At 32.9% G+C, this 19,057-nt stretch overlaps 1 protein-coding gene across 1 annotated transcript in view; it reads left to right on the top strand.

Moving 5' to 3' along the window:
• TANC2 (tetratricopeptide repeat, ankyrin repeat and coiled-coil containing 2) overlaps positions 1–19,057 on the top strand; it is a 522,665-nt gene that overhangs the window by 373,236 nt on the left and 130,372 nt on the right. The window lies entirely within an intron of this gene.

Raw genomic sequence — 19,057 nt, forward strand, 5'->3', positions numbered from 1 at the left:
ATCATGTTCTCCTGAGATAAGAGGACTGCCTAAAATTACAATCTACATTAAATTCACAACTACTATTATTATTACTCAGTCCCTTTCCCTTGAGTGTCTCAAAGAACTTTGTTTACACTGTTCCATTCTCAAGTCAGGTGGGTTTATCCTATGAAGTGGATTTATCAAATTCTGTAATATTCTCAATAATATTTTGTATATATGAGTCTGGTACACAAGATATTGTGTGTCAATGTAGATATAATAATATGAAAATTAATACAGAAAATTACAAATTCACTAATTATTTTCATTTTGGCTAAATTCAGTACATATAAGTACACTGGACATTATAATAATATGATAATATCATTGAATATTCCCTAACTAAGCAGTCAGGGAAAAAGGAAATAGCAATATGGAATGAAAGGTAAATTCAGAGATTTTTTTGAAAGACGCAAGATCCATGGTTCAACAAAGAATATGGAGAAAGACTTTATCATTGTAGGAAATTACTTGAATAATGACTTTTAAGTGGGAGGGAATAAAATTAATAAGTAGGGCAATGAAATATAAAAACACACAAAAGAAAGGAAGAGGAAGTTCATAAGAGGACATAAATGAGCAGAGAAATCTTTGTACTACCAACTTAGATTTGACATATACTTTTAAAATTCTGTTCATGAAAGAAATTCATAGTGTCATATACAATTCTCTTTTCTATTCTTTCTATAAGGCATTGCTTTTATTTGTTGAAATTATTAAATTCATAATGATAAAAAGGGAAAAATGTTTTATAGAAATGAATAAGTAGGTATGCCTAGGTCTTGCTAGATTTCAAGCCTTATGTTTTATTTTTTTATAGTACATCTTATTGTTCTTCAATAAGGGGCAGGAAGTTTAAAACTGATAAAGATTTTTTTTAAGAGACAGAAGGAAAAATGATTTATACTTTATTAACTGCCTGCTATATATACAACATTCTCCTAGGTATTGGATTATATTATGAAAATAACAGTAAAGAAAATGATAGGAATAAAGGCTTTGGATTATTATCCAGACTAAAGTAATAATTTAGACAGTAATTATTTTTAAAGAGACTGTAGAGGTAGAGGAGTGTCATATGACATTCAAGTTGGTAGAATAGTTGTTTTAATGAAACTTCTATATTAAAAAAACATCAGAAATGGAAATTATATGCCTCATATACAGTAATCAAATCTTAATCCATTAAATAAAGATATAGAAGTGCCACACAAGGTTTTTTAAAAATGAAGTATCATTGGAGAACTTAAATACTTAGAGCTTTCATTTAGCATCTTCATCTTACTCCAACCTACTTTATACATTAGATACATTGAGCTGAAGCAATTTCAAAGGTTTGTGGAATATAACAGGATTCAGAATTTAGAAGACATAATAGATAATATTTTCAGAGATATTGAGAATCCAGAAGAGAATGAATAACAGATCTTGAGCACAAATATTCACAAATAGAAGGCAATTTGACAGAGAAGAAGCAAAAGGAAACAACTTTGAAAGACCATGGGAATTCAGTATAAGCCAGAGTGACTGACCTCGAAGACTAAATACGGAAAAAAATAACTTTAAAATTATAGGCTGCCCTGAAAAACATGACAAATCATGAATATCATACTGCAAGAAATAATACAGGAAAACTGCCCACAGCTCCTTAATACAAATAAGAAAGTATGATAAACTGAATCCTCAAATCACCCCCAAAGCAAAAGCTTACACTTGAAACTCCTAAGGCATGTAGTGGTTAAATTTGACAATTTAAATAGCAGATAACAAAATTTTCTAAGCAACCAAAAGAAACATTCAAATATGGGGAGGAAAAAACACTGTTTTGAACAACCCATGATTATTTCACAATCATGAAAAATGGAAGAAAGTGAGACCCAAAATAAAATAACCTTGTAAAACTGAACCTAATTATCAGTGGAAAAAGATGGACTTTCAGCAAAAAAAAGAAAAAAGAAAAAAAACTTATTTAAAGGCATTCCTCAAAGGGGAAAACTCTGAATAGAATATTCTCCCTTATATGCTGAAAACCAGAGAAACATACAAAAGGTAAATAAGTCATGTTATCAAGAAAAGATGAATAATAAAATTAATTCTTATTAAGGAAGCATAAGAATCTGGAGAAGAAACGAAGGAAGAGTTGAATTAATGCCCCAAGGATTTTCTGTAAGTGAATCATTATCCTGTGGGAGTAACAACATTGTGGGAAGATGCACGCAGACAGGAAGGAAGAGGAGACATCAGAAACAGAAGCTAGAATCATCAATCTATAGATGAACTGAACAGAGAAGGATTAGGAGCTGTAGGAGAATAAGAAAAAAGTCATACATGACAATGACATTGAAGGAGTTAAAAGGGTTCCATTCCCACTCCAGAAGGGCAAAGGAAAGGATACCAGTGAAAAACACTCCTGTGAGGGCTGGCAGGGAGAGAGTATGTTTATGAGAAAAGATAACTTTATAATGTGTTTTTTGTTGGGGGAGGGGACAAGACAAGGAAGAGGAAAATGAATACGATAAATAAGAAAACTGACCTTAAGATAGAAAGTGATTGTGATAAGGGGAAGGAATAGGACCAAGCCTCTTGAGTCAGGACAGAGTGACTCTCATCATATGAAACTGCCGCCACTCAATATTATTTCCTTCATGAATTGATATATTTTTTATAGCTTTTTATTTACAAGACATATGCATGGGTAGTTTTTCAGCATTAACCCTTGCAAAACCTTCTGTTCCAACTTTTCCCCTCCTTCCCCCCAATCCCCTCCCCTAGATGGCAGGTAGACCAATATATGTGAAATATGTTAAAGTATATGTTAAATACAGTATATGTATACATATTTATACAGTTATTTTGCTTCACAAGAAAAATCGGATTTAGAAATAAGGTAAAAATAACTCGAGAAGGAAAACAAAAATGGAAACAGACAAAAACAGGAGTGGAAATGCTATGTTGTGATCCACACTCATTTCCCATACTTCTTTCACTGGGTGTAGCTGGTTATCTTCATTATTGAACAATTGAAACTGATTTGGTTCATCTCATTGTTGAAAGGGCCATGACCTTCAGAATTGCTCATCATATAGTATTGTTGTTAAAATGTATGATGATCTCCTGATTCTGCTCATTTCACTCAGCATCAGATCATGTAAGTCTTTCCAGGGCCTTCTGAAATCATCCTGCTAGTCATTTCTCATAGAACAATAATAAAGAATTGATATTTCTTTATGGGGGAAGGAGGCGGGGGAAGAAAGATGGCATAAGACTTTAAAATGTAGTAACAGGGGAAAAAAAAAAAGATATAGTAACGAATGGAGAGAATTTGATGACCCTAATGAGGGTTTTAGGGTAAAGAAGGAACAAATATTAGGCATGTATAGCCTTTAATTTCTAGAGTAAAATTCAAGTAGTAGAAAAGAAATAAAGAGGATAAAAGAAAGGAAGAGATCATGAAAGATAAATAAGTATTGCTAGGAGATTGGAGTGGGAAGAAATAATTTGAACCATTGACTTAGCTAGAGGAAGAAGAGGCAGGGAATAGTCAAAACGGGATAAACATAAGTAAATTTAAAAGAATTGAAAATAAATTAACAATTTAAGTAAAATTTAAGAATTTTTACTAAGACAGGTAAAAAGGAACTATTGTGGAGCAACATTTAGAGTGATGGGAGACTTATAGTCTTAGAGAGTTGCCTAGGACACCAAAAAATTAAATGATTTGCCCAAGAAAAGTCTAACAGCCTGCAGTGATAGAGAAGTTTCTATGTAGAAGCCTTGCTTGTTCCTTTCTCATGGCTAAATAAAACTCATAGAAATATAAAGAAACCAGAACTGGGTCATAATATTGAAGTTAGGTCAGAAAAGCCTATATTGTTTTATGAATGAGAATATCAAAAAATATTCACATTTCTAAACACTAGAATAGCTTTCTAAAAATTGACCATATGTTAGAAATTATAAATAAATGCAAAAAAAGTCAGAAATACTAAACACATCATTTAGAGACTATAAAGAAAAAATTAATTAATGCAAGGAACACTGAAAAGTTTTGAGCATCTGTACCACTTGCATCAGAGACAAGAGAGGAGAGAGGTAGATGCTAAGCACTCAACAGAGCAATATGTCCAGCAGAGACATTATATAATGTTTAAAAAAATTTCAAAAATTAATTGTTGCATAATTATAACAACCAAGCTTGACCCTGCAGCAGAGCTGGAAAAATGCACTATAGAAGTGGGGAAAATAAGCATAAAATATTGCATATACCATCAGATGTAGTGTTGTGAGATATATGGATATATTGTCAAATATAAAGTTGGTTAGTTTTACTGATTTGCTTTTTCCTCTTTGCTTTTAAATCTTGATTTTTAAAAAGAATAGCTCACTAGGGAGTAAAGTCAGAAATTCTCATTTTATATATATATATATATATATTTTATATATAAAACTTTTCATAGAGGACATGTTATGATTCATAGTTGCATAGTTCATGTGAACATAATGAACACTCCTAGTTCATTATTTCATTGCAGTATCTGAATGAAGTATTTAAGGATCCTTCAGTCCTGATTCCTTATTCCTCAGCCAAGACTCTCGATTCAAGAAGTAGCTTGAGACCCCTGTCTTGGCTGCAGATATTGTTCTGTTGTTCAGCAATGCTGCTGCTTCTTAGTTCATCCAGTCTATCAATATTGTAGTCCGTGAATAAAATAATCAGGCAAAAATAGTGATAAAAAGCATTTCTTTTTATCTAATATATTGAAACTGCCCGCAAATTGTGGTATAAACTTATTCCAAATATTATTTGCTGTATTTTTATATCCCATGGGGTAGATTGATGAGGAAGATAGAAAATTGATGCTAGTTTTCTTAAGAGTTGCTAGAAATTTTCCAGTTTCATTGGAAAAGTTTAGTTCACACTAAAGAATTTTCCTTCATTTTAAATAAAAGAAAATAGTTATTGATTGAATATAAAATGCCATTATTAGTGATTGACTGAATGAAACCAAATCTATAATAGCCAGAAGACTTTTTTTGAATAAGAATAGATTTTTCAATACATCTACAGTGTTTGGTTTATATTTTAAACCAAACCAGAATCTCATTTGTTTTCCTTCATTGTTAATCAGAAATATAGATTTCCTTATTTTAATCTCTACCATGAAAAAGAATCAACATGTATTTTCTCAATGCCTACTATGTGCCAAGCACTTTGCTAGTTCCTGGGGATACAAATACAATGAATAAAACAATCCCTATTTAAAGAGAGTTTATATTCTAACAAGAAAAACAAGAAAGTATGTATATGTACACATAAATAATTCAGAAAAAATATAAAGAAAATAAGTATAAAATGGTTAATAATAATAGCTGACATTTATATAAAGTGCTTTATCAATATTATCTTATTTGATTCTCACAGCAACCCTGGAAGATTGGCACTATTATTATTTAGATGAGAAAACAGAGGCAATCAGGTTAAGTGATTGGCCCAGGATCACACAGCTAGTGAGTATTTATACCTGGATTTGAACTCAGTGATTCCAGGCTCAGTGTATTAGCCACTATGCTATCTAGATATTTGAGGTTAAATACATGCAGTTTGAGTTGAGAATATCAGGAAAGGCTTCATGTAAAAGGTAATGCTTAAGCTATATCCTAAAGGAATAGAAAATTTTTTTGAAATGGAGATGAGGAGAAAGCACATTCCAGGCATTAGGGACAGCCAGAGCATAATGTCATTGTGTAAGAGAAATAAAGAGAAAGCCAGTTTGGCTGGATCACAGAGTGGAAATGGGAATAATGTCCTTTGAAGCTAGAAAGATAGACTGGGGCTGATTGTAAATAACTTTATAAACTAACCTAGAGTAATTTCTATTTTATTCCAGCAAGAATTGGGAGCCATTTGAGTTTATTAAGTAGAAGAATGATATGATGAGATTTTCTCCTAAAAAAATCACTTTGGCAGCTAATTGGAAGATGAATTGGAGTGGGGAGAGACTAGTAGCGAAACTAATCAGAAAGCTATTGTAATCCATTCAAAAGATGATGAGGACTTGTTCTAGTATCTACTGTATCAATAGAGGGTCTATTAGGGAAAACTTCTTGAACTCATTTTCTCATTAATCAACATATTCCCACCTAGTCACACTCTCCCTTTCCCAATGATTCTAAACTCTTTACTATCTATAATACAAACTATCTTTCCCACTGCCAACCCCTTATTCCTTCATGAAAAGTTTCAGTCGCCATCCCTTCCACTGTACTTTCTAGAGTGCCTACCCCATAGGTAACAAATTTTATTTCATCTTCAACTTTTTCCTTTTTCACTGCTTCCATCTCCAAGTACTCACATTGAGACCTGGCTCTCTTCTAATGACAGAGCATTCCTGGCACCTTTTTTAGCACTGGGTTTACTCATCCCTTGACTTACTAGTTGTAGAATACTCCTTGTACCCCCTGCCACTTCCAGACTTTCCCTTTCTCACCATTACTCAACAAGTTCTCTTTCTTTGAAATTCATTCAGTTTTTACTTATCGATTTAACATCCAATCAAGATTCTACAAGGTGTTATCCACTGATTCCCAGGATATTATCCTTCTATTCTCAATTAGTTCAATGTCTAGGTGATTGTCTCTTTCCATTCCAACTCTTGCCCTTATACTAAGGGACTTTAATATAAATATTGATATTCCTTTAAGCCCCTTAACTTCCAGTTCCTTAATCAGTTCAACTCTTATAATCTACCTGTACATCCCACTTTAGCTAAACACAGAAATGGTCTTAAGCCTTGATCTCACCAATATCTCACCAATGTCTCCCTTTCATATTTATAAATTCTTAAGTTCCTTTATCTGATTGTAAATTTTTTATATTATTTTCTGCCTTACAGCCCTGACCCTATTCTTGATTTTCACAGTGACTTCCAATCCCTTCACTCCTAAGTATTTTCTCAGACAGTCACCACAGCACTAATTATACTTGTCTTCCTTCCCCATCTTTACTCTTCAGGAACCAATTTAACTGTACTCTGTCCTCCATTTTTGGATAATAAGAGAAGGACAGAAGTGGTATTTATTTAGCACTCACTATGTTCTAGAAACTGTACAAATATTAATTCATTTGATCCTTACAGCAACTCTGTGTGATAGGTGCTATTATTTTTCCTCATTTTACAAATGAGGATCTTGACACAGAGAACTCATACAAGACTAGATTATTAAGATAGAATTTGAACTCAGATTTTCTAGATTCTAGACCTAATGCTCTGCTACCTTCCTGCCTCCCTATCCTATCACCAGCTTTCTCTTGCCAACTCTTCTCTTATTCACTTGCTGCTAACTGAAACTTCTCTAGAAAATGAAAAAACTGTGAAGACTCTGTTCATTAGAACAAAAACTTCTTAAGTTGTGGGATATTGTAACTGATTGTGAAGGTTGTAAAATTGACTTATTATTCAGTATCATTATCTTATATAACTTTACACTTGGGGTCATATAAAGATTTTTCAAACAAAAAGGGATCACAAGTAGAATTTTTATTACATAGTCTCAACTGGACCCTTACTACAGCTAGGCAATCCTTTTATTTCTCTAATCTTCATTTCCTGCCAAGTTGTATTCCTCTACACATCTCCATCATGCCCCAGGAATTGCTTCATCCTGGAAGATCTTTGCTTACTCTACTATCTTTCACCCAACTATCAAGGTGATCTTCGAAAAATGCAGATGTGACCATGTCACTCCACTATGTGACAAACTAAAATGACTTTGTATTACTTCTAATATCTAGAAGTAATCTAATATCTACTTCTAACAACCTCTGCTTGGCTTTTAAACCCATTATAATCTTTCCCTTTCCTACCTTTCTAGTCTTCTTACTCTCACTCCTCTCCACATATTCTATAATATAGTGACACTGGTCTCTTGCTCTTTGTCACACAAGACATTCCAACTTCTAACTTTTGTACTTTCCATTGGCTATTCCCACACCTGGAATTCTGTCTCTCCTTAATTTCAGTATTTCACTTCTTTGGCTTCCTTAAAGTTTTAGCTAAAATCTCATTTTCTACAAAAAGCTTTTCCCTTAAGCTAACACCTTCCCTTTGAGATTATCTCCACTGGTCCTATACATATCCCATTTGTACATAGTTGTTTACATTTTATATTTTCCCAATAGATTTTGAGTTCTTTGAACTCTGGGACAATTTTTACCTCTATATTTCCGGTATTTAGTGCAATGTTTGACACATAAGCAAACTGGAAATGTATGTAAAGGTTGTTATGAAGGTAAGAAACAGATTAACAACAGATTGAATCTATTGAGTGAGTGGGAACAAAAAGTCACAGATGACACCAAAATTGCGAGTCTATGTGAATGAGAAAGTGGTGGTTCTCTCAATAGTAAGAGGAAAATTGGGGGGGGAAGGGAAGCAAGGTTTTGGGGGGGAACTATAATGTATTATATGTTAGATATGTTAAGTTTGAGATGCCTGAAAAGGTTTGGAAATGATAAATTTAGAGATAGAAAAAGTATAATTTTGAAAGCTCATTTGTATATTTATCACCTCCCTCATGAGAGTGAAGAGTTGAGGATAACACTAAGGTTATAAACCTAGGAATTTAGACAATTGATGATGTCTTTCACAGAAATAGTCAAGCACGGAAGAGGTGTGAGTATGGGGTAAAGATAATGAATTGTAAAATTGAGGATTTTATATTTGATTCTGGAGGTAATGGAGAGCCAGTGGAGTTTGTTGAATAGGGTGGTGAAAATGATCAGACCTGGACTTTAACAAGAGTGCTTTAACAATGAAGTGGAGGATGAACTGGATTAGAGAGAGACATATAACAGCAGAATAACCAGCAAACTATTGCAGTAGTGTAGGGATGAGGTTATAAGGTTCCCCATCAGGGTAATGGCAACATCATGAAGGTGAAATCAGCAAGCCTTGGCAAAAGCTTGAAAATAAGAAATAGTAAGAAATTGAGAATGAAGCCTAAGCTGACAGCCTAAAAATTTGGGACAATAATGGTGACCTTGACAGTAATGGAAAAGTTGGGAAAGATAATGAAACAGTTTTGGACATGTTGAGTTTATACTTTTTTTATAGGACATTCAGTTCAACATCTCTAATACATAATGTAAGTGAAAGACCAGAGATCAACAAAATAGTTAGGGCTGAATAAGTAGATTTGAAAATTAGCATAGAAATGATCTTTAAACATAGTAGACTGACCAATAGAAATTGACCATAGAAAAGACCATGGTGTCTGATGAGATTGAAATAGTGAAAAAGAAGACTCAGCTCAGAGAACTGTTGGATAGATATTATAGGTAAACAGGTATATATTGGATAAAAATCCAGAAAAGAACCCTGAGAAGAAACAGTCAGGTGAGAGAACCAGGAAAAGATAGGGTCCCCCCCAAAAGAGAAGACAATATAAAGGAAATAGGAGTGATTGACAGTGTCAAAGACTGTAGAGAATTGAATAAGGGTTAAAATTGAGAAAAGGCAATTGAATTTGGCAATTAAGAGATTGTAAATTTGGCAAAAGAAGTTTTAGTTGAATTTGGCAATTAAGAGAAATTTTAGTTAAATAAAAAAAATAGAAGCTTTGATTGCAGAGTTAGGAGAGTAAGAGGAGAGGAAGTGGAAGGCTTTCTTAAGAAGTTTAGCCATAGAATTCAGGAGATGTGGGACTATAGCAGGGAAAGATGAATCAAGGGAGAAGTTTTTTGGAGGATGGGGTTTCATAGGCATAATTGTAGGCAATATAGAAGCAGCTAGTAGATAGGGAAAGACTAAAACTAAACTAGAGTATGGATGTGATAAAGTAGCCAATTTTGGTATTGTTAAGAGTTTAAATTATTTTTATAAAGTGACACATTCAAAAATAAGTAATATTATTCAGTCGTATTAAATTATATGTTTGTCACATCTATTTTTTGTTTCAATACTGATATTCTCCTCACCCCATTTTGCAGATCCTCATTTTCTCATACCCAGATTATTGCAATAGTATGTTTATCTGCTTCACATAAGTCTCTCCACACTGCATTCCATTCTTCACTCTTATCATTCCCTTCTTCCCCAAAACACAGGTCAGAAATATGCATTAAGAAAATGTGGAGTACTAGTTAAGCATAGAGTGTTTTAAAATTTCTCAGTAAATATCAATCCAAGTTGGGTTTTCTATTTTTATGACGTATTTTTATTAAAGATTTTATTTTTCAAAATATGCATCGATAATTCTTTGACATGAATCCTTGCAAAATCTTGTGTTCCAATTTCCCCCCATTCCCCGACTCCCTTCCCTAAATGGCAAGTAGTCCAATATTTGTTAAACTTGGTAGAAATATATGCTAAATCCATTATATATGCATATATATTTATGCAATTATCTTGCTGCACAGGAAAAGTCAAATCAACCAGAAAAAAAAATGAGAAAGAAAGTATTGCAAGTAAATAACAAAAATAGTGAAAATGTTATGTTGTGAACCCCACTCAGTTCCCATAGTCTTCTCTCTGGATGTAGATGGCTCTCTTCATCACAAGACCATTGGAACTGGTCTAAATCATCTCATTGTTGAAGAGAGCTCCATCCGTCAGAATTGATCGTCATGTAATCTTGTTGATGTCATGTACAATGATCTCCTGGTTCTGCTTATTTCACTTAGCATTGTTCATGTAAGTCTCTCCAGGCCTTTCTAAAATCATTCTGCTGATCATTTCTTATAGAACAATAATATCCCATAGCATTCATAAATCACAATTTATTTAGCCATTTTCCAATTGATGGGCTTCCATTCAATTTCCAGTTTCTTGCCACTACAAAGAGGGCTGCCACAAACATTTTTTCATTTGTGGTTCCCTTTCCCTCCTTTAAGATCTCTTTGGGATATAAGCCCAGTAGAAACGCTGCTAGGTCAAAGGGTTTGCACATTTTGATAACTTTTTGAACATAGTTCCAAATTGTTCTCCAGAATGGTTGGATCTTATGAAGTATTTTTATTCTACTCCATGCACTACCTTCCATGTATGGAATATATATAGTATTGTAGCATCATATGTCTAATTCACATGGGCAAATTCAATTATATGGAGTAATCTAGAGTGATGGACTGCTTGGGCCCAGGGCCACTAAACACTGATGTGGTTCTCTCCTTTCTGTAACCTGGGCACAACAATTTATTCCTTTGAATTCAGTCATTTAGTGAAAGCTTCTAGGATTTTATGTGCTCCTATTTCTTTTTTTTCCTTTCTTTTTCCTTTCAAACTTCTCCCTGATCTCTGGGCATACTCACACCTCAGATACTACTACCAATTTTAGAGACAACTACACTGGCAAATCTTATTATTGTAGCTATGGCTAGAGACTTTATGATAAGGGGAAATGCTAAGTTTTGATCTTAATGAACCAAAGTATCTTTAGTAAGAGGAAGCTTTTAATTCTCCTCAATACAGCTTTGGAGTTATAAGGGAATACTTTCCCCTTTAATAGGGAGAAATAAATGGCATTTCTAGCTAATTAAAAGTGGTCAAACCATTAGTGAAGAACAAAAAAGCATTAACTTCAGTACTGGAAGACATGAACCATAAATTGCAGCATCACATTCCAAATAGTTAAGCCTCCCATATGTCTGAAGAATATCTGTATATGTGTGTTATCATATACTATTTTAATCAATAGTCTTGTTAACTAAACACAGGGATTTTTAAAAAATATCATTAGATTTCTACAATACTTGGAATGTATGTCCAGTGCTAGATCTAAATGTGCTCTTCTGCTTATTAAGAAATGCTTAATAAAAGGTCATCTTGTCTTGAATAATTTTTACTAATTAAGTAAAGCAGTATGATGATTTGACATTATAACCAAATTATAACTTAAGAAAAATCTGTCAAGAAAAGAAGTTTGTCATCTTTTATGTTAGCTAAACCAAAGTCATGAAAAATGTCAAAAATGCATCACATTTGATAATTTAAGCTTTGTTCACTTATTTTAAAAAAAATTTTAAGCTCTTTTTTTGAGTTTAAGACCTGTTTTGCTGAGTCTCACTAAAAGCTCTAACATTTATTAGTTGCTTTTTAATTTTTCACTCTGATCACAGTTTCCATCTCATTAATTCTCCCCTGTAATGAAAGACTCCTTGAAAAGTGTGCTAGATTTTGAGTGACAGGATTTGTGGTGAAATTCCAATTCTGATACTGTGTCTTCTTTTCTCCTTTCTTTTGAATTCTTCTGTTGTGAGGGAAAGATAGCCACCCACTTAGGATCATAAACCTAGTATATATTAGAGATAACATAACTTATATCTACAAGAAACTTGGAATTTGCTAATGAAAAAGTTCACCTTTTAGTAACTATCTTTGTGTTGCTTTTGTCAAATAGAGATATACTTTCTCTTTTTAAAAAAAAATATTGTTGCTGAAAAGATTAAATAAAATAGTTATGTGAAACATTTTATAAATGCTAGCTGCTATTATTACTTGCAATCATATGGTTATAAACATACATATCCTCCATTTAAGAAGAAAAAAAGATTCTTTGGTGCCCTCACAAAGACTTGTCAAACAGCCCATGATAATTCAGTTGCATGAACTATTGCAAGGTTTGGGATTTTGTTTTGAGTTCTCTTGTTTCAGTAATTATAGAAGTCTCCCAGGGCAAAGAATTCTTTTCTAAGCTACATTTCCCATTCACTTACTCTCAGCCAACTTAATACTAACAAACTCCATTCCCTTTCTTCCTCTGCCTTTACTTTCCATTGTGCTCTCTTTGACTCCTATTCAGTTGTTTAAAAACAAATTGCTCCACCTTTTCTTTTTATATTCTCTCTCCTTTTGCATTTATGAAAATCTGCCTCTCAGTGTTATCACTTCCTTAGTCATGCTTCTCCTTTTCTCATATTCTTTGACATTATGCACCAAGAAAAAGAGTTGTCATACTCCTTGCTTCTTAAGAAGCTGCCACTTCCAGACTCCTTCTCTGTCACTGTCTTTCGGAAGCGTCTCTCCTTTGAGTTTTACCAACTCATTTATTTGTCATACTGTCTATGTTCTCACTGCTGTAATCAGTCATTGAATAAGCATTTATTAAGTGTTCGGAATACATAGTATTAGAAATACAGAGAATACAAAGTATTAGGAATACAAAGTACTAGGAATACAAAGACAAAAATTAATCTATCTCCCAAAAGTTGACATCCTCTTATGGGGAGAAAAATTTCATATATACATATAAGTTAATACAAACTATTTTCAAAATACAAGATAATTTCAGAGCAATGCAATGCAATTGGATGGAGTGGGGTTTGGAGAAGATTAGGGATGGTCTTATGTAGGAAGTTTCACTTTAACTGCATTTTAAAGCAGTCTGGGATGCCTAAGAAACAGAAGTGAGAAAGGAATATGATTTAGATGTGAGGAAAGCCTCTGTAAAAGTTAAAAAAAGAAAAAAAGAAACATCCTATTTGAAGGACAACAAGAAGACCAGTTTGGATGGACTATTGTATTTATGATAGAAAAATTAACGTGTAATAAACTTAGAGGGAAAGCTTAGAAGCAGATAAAGTACTTTAAATGACAAGCAGAGTTAGATTTTTTTGAAAAGGGGAATGACATAGTTTAAGCTCTTTGTATTATTTCTTTGGCATCTACATGAAGGATAGATTGGAGAGAAGTGATAGTGAAACCAATTGGGAAACTATTCAGTAGTCTAGGAAAGATATAAGAGCTTGAATTAAAGTGGTGATCTTATGATGGGCAGAAGGGCTGAAATGTGAGAGTTATAGAGGCAAAACAGTTTTTTCATGCAGTTTGGTTAGGAAGAAGAGAACACAATACCTTGAGGAGATGCTAGTTATGCTAATGAATTTTTTTTTTCATAGGATGAGAAACACAGGCGAGAGAGAGAGAGAGAGAGAGAGAGAGAGAGAGAGAGAGAGAGTGTGAGTGTGTGTGTGTGTGTGTGTGTGTTGAAGATCTGGTGAGGAAGGGATGAGGAAGGATGCAATCTGTTGGAGAGACAGAAGGGAATCAAGATTATATGTTGTGAGCTTCACTTTGGGAAGGAGAAAGACCATATCCTTATCAGAGATAGGGAGGAAAAAAGAGAGAGAAAGATTTTATTAAGAAATTTTGAGGTGAAGATAAAGGAAAAAGAGAGAACTCACATTGACGGGACTTAACTTTTTAGTAAAACTTCTCACCTCAGGGAAATAGGGGAAAGTTTGAGAAGGGAAGAGCAGGTTAAGTTTCAATTAGCTTCAGTGAATAATGAAATTGGGAAGCAAGGAGGAATAAAAAGACTGCATACAGTGAGGTCCCAATTAAGTCTGGATAACTTAAATTTATAATTATTTAGGTAGCATAGTTGTAAGATTTCTTCCAGCTGCATTTAAATGGATGAGCAAAAATGTAGTAATCAGGTGGTGGAAATAATCTATATATAATAGATCTACAGGCAATAGGACAAGCAGCAAGTGGTTCAAGAACAGAAGAGAGTGTAGAATTGAAGTGGCTATTAGGTTGAGATTGAAGTAGGGAGAAGGAGAGAGAGAAATAAACATGGAATCAGAGCCATGATAATGACCTGCAAAAATATTGAGAGGAGAAGAGGCTTGAGAGTCTTGCTGAGAGCAAAGATTAGTTATGGGAAGAAGAGAATCATAGGAAGAAGTAAAAATGATAAAGGATTATAATCAAATAAGGAAATTTAAGAGTTCGTAATCAGGAAGTAGAACATTTATAGGTAAAGGTAAGATCTAATATGTGACTATGCCTGTGTGTATAAGATGGAAGAAGAACTAAATAATATAATTTAAGAAAGCTGAGGAATTGGGAAATTAGGAAGTTTACAATATCTCTTTAGATGTTAATTTCCTTAACATAAAGTAGGAGCTTGTTAAAAGAGAAAGAATGTATTGAACTCCCTGGGAAAAAAAGAAGAGTGACCTAAGAGTCAATAAATTGGTTTTGTTCATTTAGGTATTGTGCCAAGCTTTCTGAAAATTTGTTTCTCTTTTCAACTACTTCTCAATATATTATAAAGCATACTGCTTATACTCTTCTACTATCCTGAGTAGCATCTTCTTCAGTTTTATACTCTAAATCTATATTGCTCTTGGCTACTTGGCAACAATGTTTGTTGACTTAAGACTTTCTAGACTTTGCTGGTCTCAGTACCAAGATTGATTTATATCCATTAAGCTTACTTTTCAGGGAATAGTTTTTATTAATATCATATCCATTTCTTATTTTCTGCAATCAGCAACTTGTTTAAATAGATTGGGTGGAGTTGCTTTAATTATGTGTAATATATTGTCATTTTAATTCTTTGGTTTGCTATTTTAATTTTGATTTTTGCTCTAATAAGTCAGTATTCTGATACTACCCAGCTGATTCAGAAATAACTCCCACATTGGTAAGGGCCATTTCTTGTGTGTTAATTCAATAAAATTCAACAATAATTTATTTAATGTCTAATACTTGCAAATATTGTTCATGTAGAACAAACTCCAAAATATGAAATAATTTTTTAAAAATTTAAATTCATTTATTTGGTAATTTGGCAGAAGAGAATGAGCTGGAAAGGCTCTGAAAGATTTACATTATATAGGTTTTAGATAAAGACAGTTTGAAAGCAAGGTAGATTGAGATGGATATCCATAAATAAAATTTGGACAAAGCCAGAAGACAAGAAAACTCCACATTCAAGCTGAGGTAGACTCAAAACAAGACCTGGAAGTGAGTACCCTAAGTGAGGTGAGTGGAGGTTAGATCCAGGACTTGGGAAAACCCAAAACTCCTTGTAGACATCTCTGGTATTCCTAAAGAGATACTGAGGTCAGAGCAGCATTTAGGGTCCAAAGACTCTCTAGACATATAAAAATAAATTCAGACAGTATTAACAAGTGATAAGTAATCATCCACACAAGGCCCTATCTAGTGTGCTTCTGGTCTCTTTTTTTAATCCTTCCCTTAATAGCTGTTATCTTTGAGACACAGATATAATCATGTCACTACACTATAAGAAGCATTGGTGGTTCCCAGTTACTTTTAAGTTAAAACACAATATTCTGAACCTAAACTGTCTATCCACTCACACACCTATCTTGTTGAGAAGTTGATTTTTGAGCTTAAGTATTTTTACATTTATCCCTAACAAATTTCATAAAATTCAGTCCATTGTTCTAACCTCTCACAATCTTTTTTAATCCAAATTCTATCATCCAATACTTTAGCTTTTTCTTCCAGCTTTTTATCATCTGTAAATTTGATAAGCTTGCCATCCATGCCTTTATGCAAGTCATTAATAAAAAGATTAACTATCAAAAAGCTAACCACATATCTTTGAAACACTCTGCTGGAAAACATTCAAGCTAATGTCAGGCCATTAATAAGTTTTTTTTAATTGATCATTAAGAACAGAATATCCCCCTTGAGAATCCTGGGATCTTCAAGAGTCACAGAATTAAAAGCAAACTTGAGACCTGGTATAATCTTATTTTCTTTTGTTGGTATTGAGAGGAAAGAAAAGGGAAATATAGGGATACTAATATATTGTTGGTATGCCTGTGAAGTAGGCATTCTAGAAAGTAATTTGGAACCACACTCATAAAGACACCATACATGCATAAAAAGAAAGAAGAAAAGGAATATAAGGATAAAAATATTTATAGAGGCACATTTGTTATGGCAAAAAAAAAAATTGGAAACAAAGTGGGCACGAATTAACTGGGGGAATGGCTGAACAAATAATGGTATACAAATGAAATGAAATAGTATGTTGTAAGGAGATGACAGAAGGGACAGATTGAGGGAAATCTGGGAAAACTTTAATGAACTGGTGTAGAGTGAAATAAGCAAAACAATGTGAATGATTTGTACAGTGGCTGTAATAAACATAGTCAAAGAAAACTGACATGAAGGATTTTAGAAATTTCATCAATACAGTGCCCATTTATGACAGTAGAAGACTAATGGTCATTTCATGCTTCCTACTTCTTGTTAGAATGATGATGAATTACCGAATCAGCTCTACATTTTCAAACATAACCAATATGTGAGGTTTTAAAATATTTTTTGTCACAAGAAAGGGCTTTTCTTTTTCTTTTTTCTTTTGGAAGTAGAGGGAGAAATGAGGAGGTAGTTATATCAGTACTAAACAAAAGAAGACAAAAAGAAAAGAACAGTGAATCATTTTAAAAATAAACAGAAGAGAGCGAAAAAAAATTTTAAAGGACCATAAATCAACAGTGTAGTATGGTAATCTGTATTAAATTTTGAATTTATTTAAAGGGACAAGTCACATATAGAGATTCATGGGTTCATGTGCAGACTTCTTTTTCTATTCTCTGTATAAGGAATATTCATTTTTTATGTTTGTCTCATTCATTATAATAAGGAATAGAAAGCAAAAAGAAAATAAGTTAGTTTCTGGTAGCAAGCTAGAAACGGTAATTCTCAGTCACTGATAAGACTAACCAATATTCTTGTCACTGAAAGTCTCTCATTTGGTAGGATGTGGCTCCCTTTTAATTTATCATCAGTTAAAGAAATTCATTTTCTGTTTCCTTTGGAAGCATAAAGAGTCTTCTGTTGCCTTCACTGAAAACATAAAATCTATTCTTTTATCCTAGAACAAACTTTTATTTTCAGCTAAGGAATAAGCAAAGAAGTTTTTAGAATTTTTGTCTTTTTGCTCCTCTGTGTTAAACATGTAATCTGTGTATTTATCTGCATATTTTATGAAGTAAGGGCTTTGGATTTGAAAAGAAACGAACAGTAAACACTGTGTAGTTCTCCTACCTGTCCATGAAATCACAGAACCTCCAATTGAAATATGATTACTTAGATTAAAATAAAAAAATAAAGTACTGTATGGAATAAATAGCATAAAGATCTTCTTTGATTTAATTCAGATTTTTAATTTCTTCTTTTTTATTTTGACATATTCCTATTTCAATTTGCTTTTCTATTTATAAATCAATTTTTCTGAGCTATAAACTGTAATATCTCAATGAATTCACAAGTTATTTTTGAAGAAATTTTTTGACATCTTCTTTAAGTGATCAGTTAAATCCATAACAGGTACCCATTAGGAATTCATTTCTATATATCTAAGTTATAAAACTTATAAGGAGAAATTTAGTTATTGTCTGTATAGCTATTTCTTCAGGAGTGTTGGAACTAAGTTCAAAACTAGATTCTTTGTATCTGCTAGTCACTTAACTTCTTAACTTCCTTATGTATAAAATAGAGGATAGTAGTATTTGAACTATTTACTTCTCTAGGTTGTTAGTTTTATGTATTCTGTATTTATGTATTCTGAATAATGATGATAGCTAACATTTATATAGCACTTACTCTATGACAGACACTTTGCTAGGCATTTTGCAAAATGTATCATTTGTAAATGAAGCCTGTGGCTGCTACTTAAGAAGCAATTAAATATTGAGACTGAGCAAAAAATATCTACTTGTTTTCAGCCATTTTTTCTTCTCTCCCCCGCTGCCCAAGTCTTCTTTATAATTCTTAACAAACTTGACAGTTTTATAGAGCAGACCCACTGGTTCTCCACATTTGGGGCAATTTACAAACTCTACCTAAATAGCTTCCCTTGACTTCTTATGCCCCAAATCCAGCCATGTAGTTAGAGAAAATAGGCATTAATTTCTCTGTTTCACAAGTTATCAGATATTATTTTGGAGTTAGTATCCATAGGTCATTCCCCATAAGTCCTAGAAACTATTTGTTATGCATCTGGCAACCTCACTATTTTTCCCAGGTACACATACAATAGAAAAATCTATTCTTATTTTTAATCATTTTAACATTTTTAAAGAAAAGAATGTTAAAAAATAATTAGGTGATTTTCCTTTACATATTCAAGTTGACAAAAGCTTCTCCAATGCAGACAGTTGACTTAATATTAGCTCACATTTGTATATGACTTTAATATTTATAAATTGCATGCTACAAACTAATATTATTTTCCAGCCTTCTACATTGATTGAATTATTTTA

This window comes from Antechinus flavipes, chromosome 4, assembly GCF_016432865.1.
Source record: "Antechinus flavipes isolate AdamAnt ecotype Samford, QLD, Australia chromosome 4, AdamAnt_v2, whole genome shotgun sequence".
Classification (NCBI taxonomy): Eukaryota; Metazoa; Chordata; class Mammalia; order Dasyuromorphia; family Dasyuridae; genus Antechinus; species Antechinus flavipes.